At 36.5% G+C, this 22781-nt stretch overlaps 1 protein-coding gene across 1 annotated transcript in view; it reads right to left on the minus strand.

The window, feature by feature from the left end:
- The window catches only part of LOC127863427 (transmembrane protein 272-like), a 96884-nt gene that overhangs the window by 35940 nt on the left and 38163 nt on the right, over positions 1-22781 (minus strand). The gene's annotated exons all lie outside the window — the stretch shown is intronic.

Here is a 22781-nt window from a genome sequence, read left to right on the forward strand (position 1 = left end):
AAGATAAAGAAAGAATGAGAAAACAGTACAGTGAGGAGAGTTTGATAGTTAAAAGTCAGAAGGACAGTACAGATGCGTCCCCAGCTACGTTTCATCCCTCTCCCTCATGCCTCTCCGGCTACGGTGGCCGCGAAGAGGATTGAACCTCAACCGGCACAGCGATGAGGAATCATTGGAGTTACTTTGTAGCTGGCGCTGACGGCTTGATTAGAAACTTAAGGGTGCAAATCCTTGCTTTAAGGATACCAAGTCAGGGGACTCGGCAACAGCGGCTGGTAGGCTGTTCCAGGTCGGTATAAATACGGGAAAAAGCTATGCCTGTAATAGGATGTTGATGTGGAGATAGGCAGGTACTTGATGGAATGGCTTGACCGGGTCATGCTTGAGCCTGGGGAGAGGTATTTTGCTTCTGGGATGCCTATGAGATTGTTTGATATCTTGTAGATCATCGTCAGCTGGGCCTTTGTCCTCCGTGACTCCAGGGTTTCCCACTGCAGGTGATCAAGCATGGATGTGACGCTGCTGGTGTTATGGTAGCGGTTCGTCACATACCTGGCTGCCCTTCTCTGGACCATCTTCAGATCGTGAATCTGGTCCTTCTGGTATGGGTTCCAGACCGTGCTGCAATATTCCAGGTGTGGGCGAATGAGGGAAAAGTAGGCAGCACTTTTTACATTCTCGTTGCCAATCCTTAGATTTCTGCGGAGGAATCCTAGCGTGCTGTTGCCTTTCCGTGTTACGTTCTGGATGTAAGGCTTCCAGGACATGTCTTTTGTCAGTTCCACCCCGAGGTACTTTGACGTCTCTTCACTGGCAAGTATATGGCCTTTGAGGGTGTAGTTGTGCAGTATTGGAGATCGTTTTCTGTGAACTCGCAGGATGCTGCACTTCTCAGGGTGGACACTGTTTAACTAGTTTTACATTTTTACTATCTTAGAATCTTGGCTTTGCTCACAGTGTACAATTAATGTAGGCGGCGTGCAGTTAATTTGACCGCCAAGAGGTCCTTGTTTCATAAGGCAAACTGAACAATTTGTTCTTACTTCGTAAAGTAAATTGGTTGCCGTAAACTTCAATTAAAATGTTTTAGAAATTTAAAGTCCGTTTGTCTGTCTGACAAATGTTGTGCGTCTATAGTGTGTTTAACCAGAGAGATTTTGTTTGTTTTTTCTAGACGCTTACTCATACTTATCTTATGACTTTTAAAATTTTAAGACACTGTTTTACTAGTTTAACATTTTTACTATCTTAGAATTTTGGCTTTGCTCACAGTGTACAATTAGTTTAGGCGGCGCGCAGTTAATTAGACAGCCAAGAAGTCCTTGTTTCACAAGACAAACTGAACAATTTATTATAACTTCGTAAAGTATATTGATTCTCGTAAATTTCAATTAAAATGTTTTAGAAATTTTTAAGTCTGTCAATTGTCTGTCTGACATTTGTTGTGCGCATACAGTGTGTTTAACCAGAGAGATTTTGTTTTTCTAGACGCTTCCTCATACCTATCTTATGATTTTTAAAATTATAAGACACTGTTTTACTAGATTTTACATTCTTTTTACTATTCTAGAATTTTGGCTTTGCTCACGGTGTACAATTAGTTTAGGCACGCAATTAATTAGACAGCTAAGAAGTCCTGTTTTCACAAAACAAACCGAACAATTTACTCGTACTTTTCCCTGTGTCCGTTAATCATGGCTACGCTTGTTCCAGTAGTGCCCCAAGCGGGTCCAATTATAGATACGGAAGCCCGGCCCTACACCCTCAATGTTGATTCTGCCCTTATTAAGAAATTGAAGGCAGCAGGAACTCTCGTAAAACGAACACACTTATTGTGTGCGTCTACATGCCCTGCCGTGGGTACAGTACTAGTACTGATGATTTCTGTGGAATTGTCGATGAACTGTTTGAAATTGCCTCCAAGTATAGAAACTCTCATTACATTTTGATAGGAGGAGATTTAAATATTGACCTCAGTGTACAAACTTCTGAAAGGAAACGCTCCTACCTTTTCTGTATAAGAAGAAAGAAATTTTCCCAGTAGTGGCAAATGTGTCGGACCATGTGCCAATCTTAGCTACCATAAAAATTGAGCTGACTGATACATTTACAAATGATACTAAAAGTACCAAAACGTCTACTGTTGCAAACGTTAAGTGGTACATTTTGAACAAATAAGCTTACGCTGAACTAGTCGCCTCTAAGCTGGATAAAGACGTCACTGATACGACAATTTCGATAGAGAAGGCATCTACTGAAATCTGTAACATAATGTGTGATGCAGCAATAGAAGTACCAGGAGAAAAGAAATAGAAATACAAAGCGTAAACTAGCTGTATGGAATTTAGAAATCTCACAGTCCCTTAAGAATTTGAGAACAATAAATAAACAGTGGAAAGAAAATGTAAGTAAAAATGACCCATATGACCCAATATTTGCTGAAAGAAAGCATGCTAAAAAGGAATTTAGACGTTTGTGTAGAATAAGCACAGCCAAGAAAATAACTGATGACAAGCAAGAGATCATAGACTCTAGATCAAGTGATAAAAAACTTTTTATAAGCTGATAAATAAGCAAAGAGGAACACTTAAACAAGATGTCGAAGACTTATACGTAGGTGAGACAAGATATTCCGGAACAGAGAGCATTTTAGAGGGTTTCAAAGAGCGTTTCAAGCAATTAGCAATGAACTCAAAGAATACAGAATTTGATGAAATCTACCATATCCAGGTGAAAGATGAAAAATCAGTTATAGCCGGCATTGTATCCAACTGCCCAGTGAATCACGTGACAATAGATGAATTTGAAAAAGCCCCGAAAACTATACATAAAGGCAAGACGGCAGACATCTTTGGTGTGAACATTGATCATATTGCATTTGGCCCAGATATTTTAAAAACTCGTATACTTGCAATCATTAACACTATCTTTAAGAAAAAAGATATACCTACATGTTTAAAAAGAGGTACAGTATTCTATCCCCGGTGTTCAAGAAGAAGGGTGTCCCTACGGAGGTGGGCAATTATTCAGAAATAACAGTTTTGCCTACTATGTGTAAAGTAATCGAGACTGTCATAAGGAACAGAATTCAAGACTGTATTTTGAATGTGCGAAACCCAACGCAACGAGGCTTAACATCAGGGTCCTCACCACTAAATGCTGTCTTTATTCTTGAGGAGTATTGCCGCGAGTGTACCGACATGAAAACACCAGCCCATGTTGTGCTTCTTGACGCTAAGTCTGCATTCGACGTGGCAGATCACTCACAACTTTTGCGAAGACTCTACCATGCAGATATAAGTGACGGACACTGGCTCCTCATGAAATCCCTTCACGAAAGCTCGTCCAGTGTTATCAAGTACAAGTCTCACATTAGCGATCCCTTCAGTATATCCCAAGGCGTACGACATGGAGGGATCCTCTCAACGGACCTCTATAAATTGTATGTCAATCCGCTGCTAGACAGGTTAGCGGACACTGGACGTGGTGGACGCATCGGCACTGTACATTTCAATAGTTCTGCATGCGCAGACGACACATGTCTGATTGGTAGAGACCATGGAGACATGCAGCTCTTAATAGACATGTCCCACACTTTTGCGAATGTAAAACGTTACCTTCTCCAAACCACTAAAACTGAAGCCCTAAATAAAAAAACATTCTAAACGAACAGCTGCGGCAGTACAAACATTAACTTCAAACTGGGAGATCCAAACCTCAATTCAGTAGATTCGTTTATTCATCTAGGAATAACAAGGACAACATCAGTATGTGAGACCGCTGAAGTGAATATTGAAGGAAACATTTCGAAGGCAAGGCGAGCACTGTACAGTCTTTTTGGAAGTGGTCTGCATGGTCACAATGGACTGGACCATAAGTCAATGCTGGATATATACAAGTGTTTCGTGTTACCTGTCCTCACTTATGGCATAGAAATATTTACCCCAAAAAGAACTCTAATTAACCAGCTTGAACTCTTCCAACGAAAAACAAATTAAACAATTACTGTCTCTTACCAACAAAACTGCTGATCCCTGTGGGTTTATCTTGACAGGGCTTTTGCCAATTGAAGCTATCTACCACTTGAACATTCTTAACCTTTTTAACAATATATGTGGTCAAAGTGAGACAAGTACTGAACGGCAAATTCTTCTGAGACAGCTCTCTGTGAAATCAGGAAAATCAGCATCCTGGATTAACTGTGCGCGACCTCTTCTTGCGAAGTACGAACTAGGAGAGGCTGATGAGTATCTAGAAAAGCCCCTTAACAAGTCCCAGTGGAGATCGAAAATACATAGAACTAAAGTCATTTACTGGAAACAATATATTGACAAAATAGCCTCCACCTATACCTCCCTAAAATTCATGAACACTGAATACACCACTGACAAGCTTCACCCTGTGTGCTACAAGTTGGACGTCTTTCTGCACTTGAAGTTACCAGACTACCAGTGAGGTTTAGGCTACTTACTGGCTCATACATACTCCAGGTGAACAGGAGCCGTTTTAACCAATACGCAATTAATACAGTGTGCCCGAACTGTCAAGAGGCTGACGAAACAGTGAAACACTTTCTTCTACAGCGTCCTGCGTTAAAACATGTGAGAGACCCAGTTTAATATGTGTGAAATATGGAATATTTTGAACTCTATTCGTGTCACCATAAACATATACTCCCCTACACTATTGACCCAGGCTCTTATTGACTGGTCAACTATTATCGCAAATCAACCCCGACTTAGAGAAAAACAGGGTGCACTGGAATTTCACGTGATAAGATTGTTCTTCTTTCTACACACTGAGATATATATACCCTAGAAACAATTGTAACCATGGACTTCTTAGCTAATAACGTGTGGTCTAGACAATTTATTTTATTTCATTGTAGTTATTTTAGTTATTTTTCTTTTCTGCACTGCTATAGTAAATGTTGTGTAGTAAATGGTGTGTGTATATACGTGCATTGTGATGTACTATGTCGTGAATAAGCTGCGTTAATAGTGAATACTCTGGATGAAGGTGTGATATTCAAATTTTATATATACTCCAAGCAACTGCTGGGGTTCGTCATTTCTGGCGGTGAAGATTAACAGAACAGAACATAGCGAAAATAAGCGAAAATAAATGCAACCTTTTGTACATCTTTACACCTCATAACCTCGTGTTGTCTTAAAGGACATTATAAGCGGAATCGATTTAAGCAATACAAATGTAGGTCATGCACAAAGCAAGAAGGAACTCGACACATATGAAAATCAAAAGTTGTTTCACCTTTTGTGTGTGGTTGGTATACAACGCAGTGTTTAGCACAGTCTGCAAGTTGCATGCTGAGTTATGTTGGTACAAAACGCAGTAAATTTAGGAATCGTTGCAGCAAATATATAAACAGAAGGAAAACGCATCATGTACCATTCGACATTTCGGGAAGGACCATTGTAATATTAAGAAGCTTTCATATAACACATATTTACTGCAGAAGTGCAATAGTATATACCTATTTATTTTAGCTCGATTGCATCGAAAGCCTAAGGCCTATATAAACGCTCTCGTGTCTGTTTCCTTGGCCCAGAACAAGTACTTGGTGTCTTTGGGGAAAATCTAAAGAACGCTCCCACGGTGGGTATCGAACTCGTGACCTCCCGGTCGATAGGCGGACATTAGATCAACTACACCTCTGTGGCCTTGAATTAGTGCAATCTAAAATATAACGGAGGATAACGGAGATAGTCGATGTTTCACGATTGACGCATTCGAAATTACCGGCTACAATAAAACAATTAAATTAAGAAAGTCCGAAGAGTGCGTATAACAGGTCGGCCTGAAATACTAACTTACACATCTCATACAACACTTTAGATCAAACCACCACGGTTTAACGGTTCGAGCGAACGAGAGCGGAAAACAGCTAAAATGCGTATAAATGTACAATTATTGTTGGGCAAACGAACTTGGCCTAGATAATCTTTAATTTTAAAATATTTTCATCCAGGTTCGTGCAGATCTTATGAAAATTGTTAACTTAGGAAATGGAAAAGGCTAAAATGACCTATCTATTTAATCTATAGGTATAACTGAGTCATTTATTTAACTGGTTATCCATTTTGGTCAAGAAATTTTCCTCACACACAAGTTCATGAAGGATGATAAGGCGAGCGAACAGGTTTTTTTACCATTTAAATATTGATGTCCATAATTATTAGCATGATATTTTCTGAAAGGTCTGCCTTGTTCTACAGAAGTTATGACGTGCATATCTATTGCAAACCTTAGAAAGCGAAGCAAATGGATAAATATTGTTTCTAGTTTTAATGATGATTAAGCTCCCGCGCAAATTGTTTTACTGAAATTATTAAGCGCGTCTTTTAAAAAGTGACTCTAATTTCATAATCACTGACGAATTTTTTTATTGAAATATTTTACTTTCTGGTGTGTGCATACATAGATGTGTGGGTGTGTGGCGAGAGACCGTACGCGTATGTATGCTTGTGCAATATGATTTAAGCATAATTAATCAAGCAACGTTTATTCTCTTATCGGAAAAAAAACGTTAATTCGAATAATGAGAATTGAACCGGAATGGCGTTGGCATTTTTTGAACATTTTGTTTTCAATCTTGTGCCTTATTCTTTTTACGGCCGTTGAATTTTGAGATTTGGTGCCACTTATCATTAATTGTTTATATAAACTATTAAAAATACCCATGTGTAAAAAAACCCAATGAACTTAACACGATAGTAAAACGTAGCATGTCTTTTAACGTTTTAAGGTTCATGTAGAGGCTTCAATTTGAAAAATGTGGGACCCCTAGCATTGAACTCAAATTTGACTAAAGGAAGAGTGCCACATTGAAAATGTATACATATATGCTTTAAAGGATGTTTTTCCTTCAAATTGCTACCAATTGTGTACATCAACGTATCATAACATCCACAAAATCAATCAAAATACAAAGCGATTTTAACAATAAAATATACATTATTTTCAAAAATCTGAATCATGTTTATTCCACGTATTTCGGCGGAAAATTATATAACTAGTGATTAATATCGATATTGACGAGGGCAAGTTACGCTTAAATAGTAAAATAAGTTTACATATCTAGATATATTAAAACTCGAACACATGTCATTTCATCACCATGGGGGCAGCCATTTTTAAATTAATAAAATAGAAAGAAACATGCTAAAATCTCACTCATCGCCTAATTGACATTCCAAACGGTTGACGATGACAAATGCATTGAATTGTAATCTTTCCGTTGATGTTTGCAAACTGCACGATCAGACCTCATAAACACTCAAAAGAATAACTATGTAAGAAGCATTTCACCAATGTTTACAATCGTTGTCGAATCACATTACTTATATTATTGCGCATAAAATAGTACGCTTACAGACTGACAGAAAGATCGATACGTAACTCCGTTCAATTCATCACGGTATACTATTATAATGATCATATATAATAATACATCGCTTTAACAATCTAAAAGTAGAAATAATTCTTTTAAACGGAGTTTTTAATAACGAAAGTGAAAACAACGGAAATTGGATGGATATTCTGTGAGATGCACTTCGGCTCCAGAAAAACAATACAAATAAACTAAAAAAGACGTGTGGGGGACAATTTTCAGCTGGAAAATATTTGAAATAGGGTAAGTGATGATATCTCTACGTGGTCATTTCTGTTATTTAGTGCGATCTCTTGCTGATTAATGTTAATAGTTGTTTTACTAGTTGCCACCCAACTGTCAACATACGATATGTGTTTTCTCAGGTATGTGTATACACATACCCGGTTTTCTCACCACTGCACGTGGTTTCGACCGATTTGTTTTGCACGTTTTTCTACGGAGCACAGCGATGGCCACGCTTTCAAAATGGGTAGAAGGAATCGAAATATAAAATCAATCGGTTTGCCAATTTCTTTATATTCCTTTACAATTTTATATGTCGTCTGCAATCTATTTCAATTTGAGATGGTTTAAAATTTGCAATTTGGTTGAGAGGTAAATAACAAAATTGATAAGCCTTTGAAATAGAATTGTGACTCTTATTATCCACCATACCTGGATTTTTAAAAAGTAGTTACGTTTTAGTTATTTTTAGAACTTTGTTTAGGAAATTTATCCAAATAAGGCAGTTGAATAAAAACTCATTTGTTGTTTTATGACAATAATTTTCTGTGAAATATTGCTAACTTGACCTTGTATATGTATATAGCTTTGTATTTATTCAACTGAAGGTAGTGCATATCCTTCCTAACTTTAGATTGTGATTTTGTAAATTAGTGTAAAAATGTATTGGTTTTAAACCAAAATATGAATAAAGCACACAAATATTGAATGTCAAAAATGTGTTTATGTTATTCTATCCGTCTTAAGCTTTAAAATGATATATAGTTTGACCATATTGTACCACACTGAATGAAGAAAAACCAAAGCGAAGTTTTAATGAATTTTATCCCCACCATGAACCTTAACCAACGTACCGAAATTACTGTTTCGGTAATTTAGCGCGGCAAGCCTACGTGGCAATATAAAATGACTGTAAGTTGTAAATGCGCCCGTTTTTAACTCGGTTAATTATACTCGAGTTTGATAACGATAGTCCTGCATTATATACCCGGTATTGGATATGTCAATATGGCATCAGGTCAGTCCATCTCAACGGAGCCAGGGTCTTGGTCTATCGCGAAAACGGACAAGCTATCAAACACGAGTGGGTGAACACCTTGGACTATGGCCCTTACAATTCCTTTTAAGACGTCAAGATGGCGTGTCCCTTTCAAGAGTGGCCACGACTTCGGGGTCGTCAGCGTATAAAAGTGACCGCTGTCTCGGCGCATTTATTCAGAGTAGGGGATTAACGGTAAGAGAAAATGGATGCGAAACTTGTTGTCATCGCTACGATCGCCTTCGGGGAGTTATACTTCTTATGTTAAAGATTACTCACGTATTTATGACGGCTGTGGTTCGTGTCTTTTATTTAGAAATATTTTCTTCAAGTAACTATGTACATGTTATAATGTAAATAATTGTTATAACTTTAAGCATAGCCTCAATGGTTCGAATAAATAAGTATTTGTAGCCTTACGTTCAGGTTATTATACTCTTGCGTTCGTAATAGGACAAACTTAATCGTCTTTTTTCATTAGCAACAGTACTGTCTGTCACACAAAACACTTTTCGACGTGTTTTGTTAATTACTTGTTTAAACTCTTGTTTCCGTAAAAAAATGCGAATAATCAAGTTCTTCTATACACAATAGTTTTAATCATGAAGTTGATATGAGCACACAATTTACCGGTTTGTTTTCTAACATTTCAGGCCTGGTATCCGCGGACCTTCTCTACCTGAACATGCCCTCGGGTCAGTCGAGCCGAATCATCAACGGTCAGCAGGCAACACAGGGGGAATTCCCGCACCAGATCGCCCTCCTGAACAAAGGCTACCACGCGTGCGGAGGATCCATCATCGCCAACGGCTGGGCGTTGACAGTGGCACACTGCGTGGAAGGACAGTTACACTGGGGGCTGACGAAGTATAAGCGTAGTTCGTTTCGCTACGACGTCGGGTATATGTTTTACTACGAAAACATTGTGTAAATACACATGACATCGAAGAACGGATGAGTGGAAATTTGTGTTTAAAACAGGTAAGATTATGCTTTTGTAATAACAAAACTTTGAATTTAAGCACAATAACATTTCACAGACCGGTTACATCAAATTATGATTCAACATCTGTCTGGTTTATGCGGTTAAATATTAAATATACCGCTGATTTATCAAACCGAAGTCATGTTTCACTTCAAAAAATGCAATTAAGGTTTACAACTGTGTTTTATTGACACAATTTTACAATTTCCATATCGATGTATGTATCGTTAAGCCACTGGTGTGTTTATACATGTGTTGGGTGAAGCAGTTATCAGAATAAAAGGCTTAGTAGTCATATTATGCATGCTCATGTCTCTGACAGTATACGTATATGCCTCGCTACGACAACGCTTTAGCGTGTATAGGTTTCTCACAGAAGACGTATTGGTTATCTCTCAAAGGCGAAAGAAAGAAAAGTTTTTTTTTAAACACACAGTCATGGAGTGGCTGGATGTTTCCTTTGAGGAAGAGGTAGTAACAACGACAAAAAATTATCCGAGGCGCACAGTCGACATGGTAATGCACATTATTATCATATAATTAAATTCACGACTAGGCCAAAGGAAACGATCAAAATCGAAAATCCATAAATAAGACGACAGTTGAGAGTCGAGAACCTAATGTCGTCATCTTCACCTTGTGACAATTCCTTATACGTTCTTTAGGATAGAGACCGACGATAGGTTTTTAGCATACGGTATTCTTTTTCAAATAACATTCGATCCTCGTTATGTCCAACTCGCTTATCTCGAAACACTGCTTATGTCAAAGTAAATCCCATGTCCCAACTTCGATCCTTCTTTATCTCATACGGATTTTGATTTTTACATTGTATATATCAAAGCGATTTTCTTGAAAATCTGTTATCACCAACTAATTTTGAGATGAATTTCATGTTAGTATACACGATTTTAACAGTAAAATCAACACCTGTAACAGCCGTAAGGTGTGGAAAGTAGGACCCCAATGGCACACATCCGCAATTGCTTAATCAATGTATTGTTGTGAAGGTGTGGTTGTGGGTTTACTGCGTACATGACGGCCAGTACATTTACCTCGTGTTACAACGCAGTTAAGGCCCAGTCTCACTCTGATGCTGGCGGAGCCCCGGTGCGTGATCAGGCATCTACCGGGATGAACCGGGGCCCTATCGGGATGAACCGGTGCTCCACCGTGATGAACTGTGGACCACCGGGGCTCCATCGGGAAAATATTTAAATGTGTAATACCTCCGGGATGAACCGGGAGTCACCGGCAACGACCGGCGTGGCACTTGGAGCAACCAGGACTGCACCGGGAACAACCGGGACGGCACCGTAGCTCCATCGGGGCCAAAACAGACCTCGGCATAGCTACGGCGAGCCTGGTGAATGCCGACAGAGTCCCGGTATAGCTACGGTACATAAGTAAACCGGCGCTCTTACGGTGCCGTCCCGGTTGTTCCCGGTGCAGTCCCGGTTTTTACCATGCCAAGCCGGTCTTTGTCGGTCCTTAGATGTGACTCCAGGTTCATACCGGAGGTATTAAACATTTTAATACTTTCCCGGTGGAGCCCCGGTTGTTACCGGTTAAACCGTGGCGTTGCCGAAGCTCTACCGGGGTCTGATGCCGATATAGCCCTTTTGAGTGCCGGCGTAGTGACGGTATACCGGGGCTCTGCCGGAACGCTGCCGGCTTTCACCGGGGATCAACCGGGGCATTTCCTGCGACAACCAGTGCACTGCCGGGGCTTCACCGGTATAAACCAGTCCGGGGTTGACCGGGACTCTGCCGGGCTGTTGACAGGCTTCAACCGGGGCGGCACTGGAAAATAGTATGACCGCGTTAAAATAATTCTAAGAATCATCCTGGTTCTCGCCTGTCGACCTGCGTTACCTAACCGGTATGGACCGGGGCTCTACCGGCAATAGTAAGACTTGGGCTTTACTTTCGGTTTCCTTTTTCTGTTTTCGTCTGCGGGTTTCGTCGAATGTTTATCTCCAATTCCATATATCTCCAACTATTTGTTTATGTCCTTACAACTTCGAGATAATGAGAATAATCTATAAATAATAATAAATAATCTGACAATTGACAGGTTTTGTTGGTGTGTTTATTCGTGATATATTTCGCACAGGACTTTCTGTCACTGTAGATTTTGTCGGAATTATCAATTTTCCAGAAACCGGATTGAATGTTATATGTTCAGCATACTTTTTTATGTCGCCACCCATAATATTGAACGTGCGATTTCTGTATTGTGCACCTCGTGCAGTGTCACAAAGCACCTACCACATAAATGAAACCTTTTCGTTTGGATGTTCATGCGCATAATGAAGCACAGCATCTTTTGCACTGGGAAATGGCAGTCTGCATTAACTGCAAACTGCATGTGATATGTCCTGAAAATGATACATAAACTTCGTTGAGTAACCTATACATTATGTTTGTACTTCGTAGCACAACCAATTCGTACTCTGTGCGAAACCTATACATAAAGCGACTTGAAATTTCCTTCGAAACTAACCATTTGAATAATTAAAATACATGTTCGTAACCTGTTTTGTACTTAAAAATGTGTAATGTACTCTGAATCAAAGTAATTTAATTTAAATTACCGTAATTTTCTATTCTAACAGAATAACCACCTTATGCATTGCTGCAAAGAAACATATTTCGATTTTAGCTCAAAATAAATGAGAAGGTTGCATCTACGCACATTTGTTATTAGTTTGTTATTGAAAATAAGCACCTACCATTACTGGATGTTCCGTTCTCTAATCCAAAAATACCAGAAAAGATGAAACTCGCCTGATTAAGTAGTGTATTTACACCATGTTTTCGTAGTAAAACATATACACGACGTCGTAGCGAAACGGACTACGCTTATACCTCGTCAGCCCCCAGTGAGTTAGTAACGGGAGGATTTTGAGGGTTTACAGCAAAAGGGAAACTATAAGCTATCGTTTCCGTGGCAGAGGATGCCTTTTGATTTATATTTATTGTTTTTATATCAGTTTTGTATAACAGCGACATAAAAATTGGCATAGTTAGTAATGCTTATCCTTTCTGGTATGCTATTTTAGAAGTTGTATCAATTTTTCTGACTCGGAACATAACCATTTTATCGACATTCAAACGATCACGATAAGTTTATTTATCAAGTAAAATTATCGTTGAATTCAAAACAATGCTTGTTTGACTGTGTATCATTCTGTTTTTTTAGGTCTATTGCCAGCTTGGCTGTTATTGTTGACCTACACGACTACAGCAACCCCGGTAACTACATCTACTTCTATATCCAGCAAATCATCATGGTAAGCAACGTTCAGTTTTCAATGTGTAACATATGTTTCAAAACTTCGATCAATCAAAACAACACATGCTTTTTTAAACATGTACTTCACCAATTAGAAACGGACAAATTACCCAATTGAACGCACCAAATACTGAATTCTGTTGTTTCCAGTTTTTATTTCGGAAATTTGGTAATCGCTAATAAAATTTGTGTCGGTGTGCATAAAACAGTTCGCAAATAGTATAAGAAACTTCGCAAAATTGTGCTATTCTTTTCACAATTAAGTTCGTGGGATCAAGTTGTATAATATGTTGGTAGAACACTAAATAAACACAGTTAATGTGAAAAACATCAAACGACAGCCCCAAGTGTACTGTTGAATTGATTCCTACTGTTCAATAGACCCAATTTATATCTGTCAAAATGCCTGTAAATGAAATTAAAACACTCTATCACGGGCCTTGTTTTGATGCTATTTGCAATTACGTAGTATCACTGTGAATGAACAAAAACTGTCACGTGACCACAAAAGTCAACGTCAGTAGTCGTTTTATGACAACAAACAGCCGCGCAAGGTAGTTTTTTTTCCAATATCTTTACTGATCATTCTCTGACTTTCATACGACCTAGTGCAGGCAATATGGCATTCATATAGCTTTCAATCGGTATATCACACGTTTTGTGTGTTGCTCTGGTTTTCGAGAACACTTCGGCGCAAATTTCCATTTAAGAAGCAAACGTCAGTAGTAAAATTACAAAAAGTCAGTGTTCTCGAAAATTAACTATCACAGAACTGTCAATGCTTTACCGGACGAACATATATTACATATGTCTATGCATAAACAAACAAAAATATCTACCAGATATTAAATATTTTGACTTTTGAGGTCACGTGACAGTTTTTGTTCATTCACAGTGAGCATGCTCTTTGGTATTAATAATGCTTAAAGTTTAATTCCGAAAGCACTAAATTTAATCACCAATAATGCATTTAATTTAATAAAAAACTGAAATATCTGGAAAACATTTGTTGTACTTTCAAATAATTACAATGACAAGGAAAACAATACATTAACATAATATTACTGTCTTTTGGAGCACGGAACCACTAGAAGTAAAAGCTTTTGTGTTACCAATACGACCACCACTGAGGCCTTTGAAGCAATAACGTTAACCCATTTATGCCTAGTGGACTCTCCCATCCTTCTAAATTTGATCAATTTATTTCCAAAATTAGGGATCTCTAGTATACTTATTTCTATATTTAAAATATTTCTTACAGAAATTCCTTTAAAGGGATCTTTTCACGGTTTGGTAAATTGACAAAATTGAAAAAAATTGTTTCAGATTCGCAAATTTTCGTTTTAGTTATAATATTTGTGAGGTAACAGTATTACTGAACATTTACCATAGTCCAATATAGCCATTATATGTATCTTTTGACGATTTGAAAACCTAAAAATTATAAAGCGTTGCAACGCGAAACGATTGAATAATTTGGAGAGTTCTGTTGTTGTCGTTTAAATTATACGAAACTACGAAGATTGCTTATATAAGGTATAAAATACTTACACAGTGTATACCCGGCGGAATAGCCGAGAGGGCTTAAGAGTTTTTACTTCAGACTAACTCCAGGACTCCGGGGGTCACTGGTTCGAGCCTGGTACCGTAATTACTCTATGTTTTAGGACACTTAAAAATATTTTTAATATATATATATATATATATATATATATATATATATATATATATATATATATATATATATATATATTATAATCATTTATGATAATCTAAAAATAGAAAAGGTGTTCCAAAAATTTGTTCTTTTCGTCGGTGAAAATAACAATTCGTTATTTTCACTGCTGTTATTTCACTGCAGAAATGCCACATTTTATAGTACGGTATGAAAGAAAAATCATTTTCATATATACAAAGAACAATAGGTTACACTCTACACTTATCAAGTTGTCTATTTTGACAATCGAACATTTTCGACCCTTTCCGTCAAACGTCGGATACGTATTATTGATAATCTGCGAGGGGTACCGAATGCTATATTGAAATAAGGTCACATAACCCCAAACCGGATCTCCTGTTTTTAGGCTTACATGCAGACAGTTTGATACTTAGCACACATTGTTGAGTGCATGCTGCCTAGGATTTGTAAAATACATTGCAAATGGTTAGTTTTGGTATCAACTTGAAGGTATATTTGTAAGCAATAAGAAAATAAGCCATGTTTGTGCTCTACTGTTTGTGTTGATGGTTCCCGGCTTTGAAAGTAGGTTATACTATTTGAGCCCAAAATGGTTGTCTGCACAGCTGTCAAAACCGGTTTGCCTATTCTAAGTTAAATATTTTGAGTTAGCGCGTATAGAATTTAATGACATGCATTTTTTTCAAAAGATTATGCATTTATCTTTCCAATGATGTATGATGATATAGTAGGTATGCGCTTGATCATGGTAAAAATTGATATCGAACTTCAACTATTTTATATGTAATATAGAAGGAAATAACTTGCGCATGCGTAACCATAACGTCGAAGGTAACATTCCACCAAGTTTTAAGCGCGGTAGATAGCGCGCGAAATTGTGACGTCTAATTGTTATGAAAATTGTGGCCGATTTCATGGTCCAATTTCGGAATGCGCATTTTAATACGCGTATTGTCACGCCTTAACCACTTTTTTACAATAAAGCCATGGTTGATTTCATGGTAAAATTTCGGAATGCGCCCGCCGCAAAGTCGTATACGCGTATGGTTATGCCTTAACCAGCATTTTGCAAGAAAATCGAGGTTGATTTCATGGTCGAATTCAACATGCGCCAGCCGCGCATATTCTATACTACTGAACAGGTATTCAGTTCTCATCTTTTATTTAATGCGTTCCTGTGGTTTATACAGAAATATCAGTGAATTAAAACTGATAATTTCACTGTTTCAAACAATAAAAATTATCAGTGAAAATTATCGATAATTTTCACGGTTTACTGTAAAATGACGTCATTTTTTGACGAAATGACGTCATAATTCCAGCGAAATTCTTTAGTTGAACTCTTTAACAATGCATATAAACGGTGAAAAAAGCATGAAATAAAAATAAAATGTGTTGGATTTGGTGAAATATTGATTTTAATTCACTCGTGATCATAGAAACTATATATTTTCACTCGTGGCTGCGTCACCAGTAAAAATATTATTTTCTATGATCACTCGTGAATTAAAATCGATAATCCACCGAATCCAACAAATATCCTCCATGTGTTATTACAATACATTTATGGAAAAGAAGATACATTAAAAATGCAAGACATGTAAGTGTGAGTTTGAAATGTGATCTTAATGTATTACGCTCTTGTATATGTAAAGTTAAAAATGTGCATTTACTTTCCAACTTCTCTAAAATGCTTGATTTACTTTAATGACGTGGTGTTTTTTTCCTCCAGATGCTTTGAAACGGCATTTCATGCACACGCTTACTATGAGTTGACTTAATTATTTGAGCTAATGGTGTACACAAAAGGACACTCATGGTGTTTAGTTTTATGTTCAACTTCAAAATATGTCTGTTTCAACTTATCTTAACATTCATTCCTGTTCACTTCATGTGCTGTGCTTATTAGAACATTCACCAGTGAAAAAACACTCTTAAAAAACAACTCTAAATGTCAGGTTGGAATTGTTTTGATAAATTTAAGCAAGAAAAACGCATGAAAAATATTTTTTAGTACATTAACAATATTTTTATGCTACACAATTTATTTTGTGAGGAGCATATAGTCGCCGCTTCGTCTGTCCGCACGTGTGTCTGTGTGTCCGTCTGTAACCCAGAGTTCAGGGGGAAGATAAAACTATATATATTTTTAATATTTAATAAGTTCACCATAAATAACATATGTTAATTATACACCGATACTTAAGTACATCTTGAATGAAGAGATTCCGCAATCTGAAAATAATGATAATGCATTATTTAATAGAATGAAAAATACACGATAAAACATGTCCCGTAATTGTTCATAGTTCATGGACGACACACAGTTACTAACAATGTTCATTACTCTTAAATTACCGGTGTATAGCCTATCATTCGATATCTCGTCATGCGCATAATGCCAAGATGACGAGTTTTGCATTAACTACCATTTTCTCGCGTAACGCATGGGACAAGTCGGTCCCTCTCTTTTATGTTGGTTTCTCTGCATAATGTAGGATAAAATATTCAACAACACCATGTATCGGTTTCTAGTCCAATTTAATGTCTGACTTAACTAATATTTCGGTTATACAAATACGTTGTGATTGCTACATGATTGTGTCTTTTCCAACTATCCACCTCTAGGTCTAAACGCTAACTGACCTATTTCCCTCTAACATCTGCCCCATGAAACTCTGTTATGAATCCCATTGGTCAGTGTTCTATGCGTGTTTATTTCTGATTGGCTGAATTACAAGGACTGGAGAAGTCACTATTCAAGTATGCACCCGCTAATCAGCATTGTGATACCAATAAATAATGCAAATACAGCCCAAGGCTTGTGTTAACAGCATCGTAACCCCTTTGTTGTTAAACATACACCAGATCCAAATATTTAATCTTTTTGATATACTTGTCAATATTTCGTACATAAAGAAAACCCAAATATTTCACCCAATTTCTCATCATTATTTGACAAACATGAATGCTAGTTCAATCTAGTGGCCATATTTACATTAACATAGCAGATATGGAAAAAAATACAATTTCACATAAAATGCATCTAATATAAATATGAACATTACAGAACATGCAGCATATAATTACACTACACAGAAATACATAAAACAGATAAAATTTACAATGAATATCATTACATAATCACGTACACAACTCATACAGCTCACTTACCAAAATGTGGTTCTGAATACTATCTCTTCACTTACACAATCCAATCATGCCTCGTTCGTCCATTGGTGAAACTGTAAGTGGATTACGTGATACAGTGCAAACAAAGAATAGTGATAAAATGTTAAAATAGAAACTATACCGTCGTTCGAACACTACAACTTTAGGTCGAAAAATAAAAGAATTACCTGTTTAAGAAATACGCGCAAACTGTGAAAAATGAACCGAGCAAGTAGACAAATACTTGAACATACCTGCATAACAAAGAAGATAAAACACACGAATTCTGAACGTGAAATAAATGCCCGAAGAATACGTCTTCCCGCTCTGAACTCCGTGGTCAACGTGATCTGTACATCACTACACTCCTCGAGGATAACTCCTCAATGATACCTACACAAGTTATTAACCAATCAATTTAAACTAACAACAATTTTAAACTAACAATAGAAATGATCGCTCGAGCGTAGAAACCGGTCTCGTATCATTTAAATGTGGAGTGGACTCGACCGATATAATTATTCTAAAGTACGGTAAAATACGATATGGTCACACGTCCGCCCGTGCACACGTCCGGGCTATTTCTCAGCAACTAATGACCGGAATTCAATCCGGAATTCAATTAAACTTTATGGGAAGCTTCACTACCAAGAGGAGATGTGCATACTATCAGCCGGTTCTGGTCGGATGATTTTTCACAGAGTTATGGCAGTTGGAAATTTCCATTAACTGTACATATAGTGCAATTCTTATCCGGGCTATTTCTCAGCAACTAATAACAAGAATTCAATGAAACTTTATCGGAAACTTCACTACCAACGTGAGATGTGCATATTGTCAGCCGGTTCTGGTCGGATGATCTTTCACAGAGTTATGGACCTTTCAAATTGCCCATTGTACATATATTGCAATTCTTGTCCGAGCTATTTCTCAGCAACTTATTACGGAAATTCAATGAAACTTAATGGGAAGCTTCACTACCAGCAGGAGATGTGCATATTATCAGCCGGTAATGGTCGGATGATTTTTTACAGAATAATGGCCCTTTGAAATGTTCCATTGTACATATAGTGCAATTCTTGTCCGAGCTATTTTTCAACAATTTATCACGGGAATTCAATGAAACTTCAGGTAGTGCACCTGTAATCATTTCCCGCGTTTTTTTTGTAAGGTCGGTTGACATCGGCTAATGTCGGTAAATAACGTAACTGAAGTCTTATGATGTCCGTTTTGTTCGGTTTATTATTTTCAAAGTATAAATCTTAAATTTAAACATGTTTTATATATGCCCATGGTAGATTGTATCGCTGATATGCATAATTCAATATATTATGACGTCAAAATAGATTTTTCTTTAAAAATTGTGAAATATGAACTGGAATTAATATATTTTCGCGACGACATAAACAAACAACAATCGTCAATCGTAACCAAAAAGACGGTTAACGAGTAGAAAAGAAGAAGTAAAAAAAAAACAGTCTTTACGATCATTAATATTCTGGTTCTTAACAAAATATTGAAAGCCCACCAGCGTCTTCGTCGACGGAATCGTGGAAAATAGGTCGGCGGTTTGTGGAATGGGACGGGATGCTGAATAGTTTAATTCTGCATGTGGACTTGGACTCAACTCAACTCAACTCAACAATTTTATTGAAGTAAAAACAGGCCACCGGCCAAAAAATACACAATATACACAAATGTTATACAATCACATAGTTGCCTTGTAACTATTTCTATCCATATTGAAATATACATTTTTAGATAAATATATAAATACATACAAATTGATGTTGTTTCACATGTAGATATACATATAAATACACAGTGATGAATTGATGTTGTTTAACAGATGGTATAGTATACAAAACTTGCGACTTTATGGACAATTTCATCATTATTTGATCCCATTAATGAATAAAAATAAGATATTGAACATCCCCCATGGTACCAATTAAAAAGATATTGGGTACGGATGTCTCTGTGTTTAAAACAATAGAAAAAAGCATTAAATTCACAATCAATAACACGTATATTATTGTTATCCAGACAAAAATAACATAGTCTATCATCAAATGGTATATTTGATCGTCTACAAATCTCAAGATTTAATTTGTGATTAGAACATCTAAATTTAGAAAATGCAATTTTATGTTTATATGGTATGTTTTCTAAGGTAAGATATCTTTCGGTATTTAGCATTGTTTTGTAATACATGTAATGGTGACAGCGAGAAGAATTGTTTTTATCACTTTGCCAGTTTTGAGTATAACAATCAATAATACGTTGGCGAAAGTGTCTAATGAATAAATTAACATCACCAATTTCTTGACTTATCCATACATTTCCATAGCAATAACGAAATAGCATTGTTTTGACTTTTGAAGCCCAACATTTTCTTCCGGAGTCATCAAGCCCTTTAACATGATTAGGCATAGTTGTAACGTACACCAATATTTTATACAATTGACAAAGTAGGTAACACATAATGGGAGACGTCCGCATTCACCATGAACAAGACATGTGTTAGTAGGTTTTTTAACATGCAAAATTCGTTTACAAAATGTGTTATGTACAACTTCAATTGAGTCAATATACTCGTAACCCCATATTTGTGATCCATAACATAGAATTGGTTTGATCATACTATCAAACAATATAAATAATTATTAAGTCGAGTCGGGAAATACCCAAATAATTTTTTATAGTTGTAAATAGAAAAAAAATTGCTTTTTGTGCTTGTGCAATAATTTTTCATGTGTAGCGCTCCAAGATAATTTTGGTGTAAACACTAATCCCATGTATTTATAAATAGATGTAGTATTTATTCGCGTGCCCCGGAAACTCCAATGTTCGTAATGTCTTAAAGGTCCACTGTTTCGAAATACAATTATTTCTGTTTTTTGTAGATTAATTTCCATTCCAGTTAAAGCACAAAATTCGTCAATAACGTTTAATTGCTGTTGTAATTTAATTGCTGTTTCGGCACAGCTAGCTACATCATCGGCGAACATTAGACATATAATGTCGTGGATTTCATTAGTAATGAATATTCCAGATCCACATTTCTCTCGTAACATCGTAGATAATTCATCGATAAATAATGTAAAAATCGTTGGACTGGTTTTATCACCTTGCCTGGTTCCAATATTGCATTAAAAAAATTCTGTTATGTTTACATGTAAAAAACAAAGAGTGTCCGTTGGGTTGGATTTTCGTATTTTGAATTTTAACGCATGAATACAGCGATATATACATATTAAGTAAAACATTTAAAAAAAAATCCATGTGTGCCTTTTCTTTGTAAGGACTGGAAGAGTACATGATGATTGATTTTATCGAAGGTTTTGCGGAAGTCAATGTATAAACAATAAAATCTACCTCCTTTTTTGACAGATATTTTTTAGCTATAGCTTGTAGACAGAATACATTATCGATAGCTGAGTAACCAGTACGAAAACCTGAGTGTGATTCATCAATTTTATTGTTGGTTTCTGCCCATTCGTACAATCGTTTATTAATGACACCCGTGAAGATTTTATACATTGTATTTGTAAGTGATATTCCACGATAGTTTTCTGGCATACGTGTTGGTCCTGATTTATGAATAGGACAGATAATACTTTTTCCCTATGGATTCGGGAATTCTTTGGTTTCAAAAATGTTGTTAAAAATCTTAACAAGATATGGTGCTAAAATGTCAAAAGTATATTTATAATATTCTGATGGGATGCCGTCTATACCACAGCTTTTGCCATTTTTCAGTTTTCTAATGGCATCTTCGACCTCTGATAAAATGATTGGTGAATTAAGGGATATTGTATTAGGAGCAGGATCTACAGCTATATCGTCTTATAAAATAGGTGGTGCGTTATTATCATATAGTTAATCAGAGAAATAATTTCGCCAATCATTTGGACTAATACTTATGTCAGTGCATATTTTTTGTTTTGCTTGTTTAAGTTTTGTCCACAAATAATTTAGGTTATTGCGGTTATTAATAAGTTCCCTTCTGCTTTCTGTTTGGAATTCCCGCATTTTGCTACTGCAGTAATTTTTAAATGTGTTTCTGCGATTTTTGTATTCCCTTAGATCAATTAATGAATTGGAAAGCCGAAATTTCCGTAAAACTTATATTTCTGCATTCTAAGAAAGTTACAATTTTCGTCCCACCATTTCGGTTGTTCGTCTCTCATCCTCGGAGACTGTGACATAACTTCGCCAGCTTCGTGATAAAATGACGTAATTTTATCAATAGCTGCATGAATGTTTTCACCTATAATGTTAAAGGGATCTTTTCACGGTTGCGTTAATTGACAAAATGACAAAAGTTGTTCCAGAATCGCAAATTTTCGGTTTAGTTATGATATTTGTGAGGAAACAGTATTACGGAACATTTGCCATGGCCTAATATAGCCATTATATGCATCTTTTGACGATTTGAAAACCTAAAAATTATAAAGCGTTGCAACGCGAAACGATTGAATAATTTGGAGAGTTCTGTTGTTGTCGTTTAAATGTGTGAAACTACGAAGATTGCTTATATAAGGTATAAAATACGCCTGCTATGTATGCTTGGCAGGATAGCTCAGTTGGCTAAAGCGTTTTTAATTCAAGATTTCGGGGTTCACTGGTTCGAGCCCTGATGAGGGCTACTGTTTTTCCTTTTTTAAATTTTATTTTGATTTTTTACTGTAGCTTTTAAAATTTAATGTTAACATTTATCAATATAAAGCATTTAATGACAAACTTCAAAACATGCCAAAATCTGTGAAAAGGCCCCTTTAATCAATGCTTGGCTGTTTTTATCAAACAAACTTTTTAAGCGATCTAGAAAGACATGTTCAAATTTACTCCTCCATTTATACTTTTTAAAATACGATAATGTACCTTGGTTATTACTGACAATATTTATGTCATCAATATACTTCATATTCATATGACATGTAATCGGAA

The sequence above is a fragment of the Dreissena polymorpha genome, unplaced genomic scaffold, assembly GCF_020536995.1.
Source record: "Dreissena polymorpha isolate Duluth1 unplaced genomic scaffold, UMN_Dpol_1.0 chrUn008, whole genome shotgun sequence".
In the NCBI taxonomy this organism is placed as follows: domain Eukaryota; kingdom Metazoa; phylum Mollusca; class Bivalvia; order Myida; family Dreissenidae; genus Dreissena; species Dreissena polymorpha.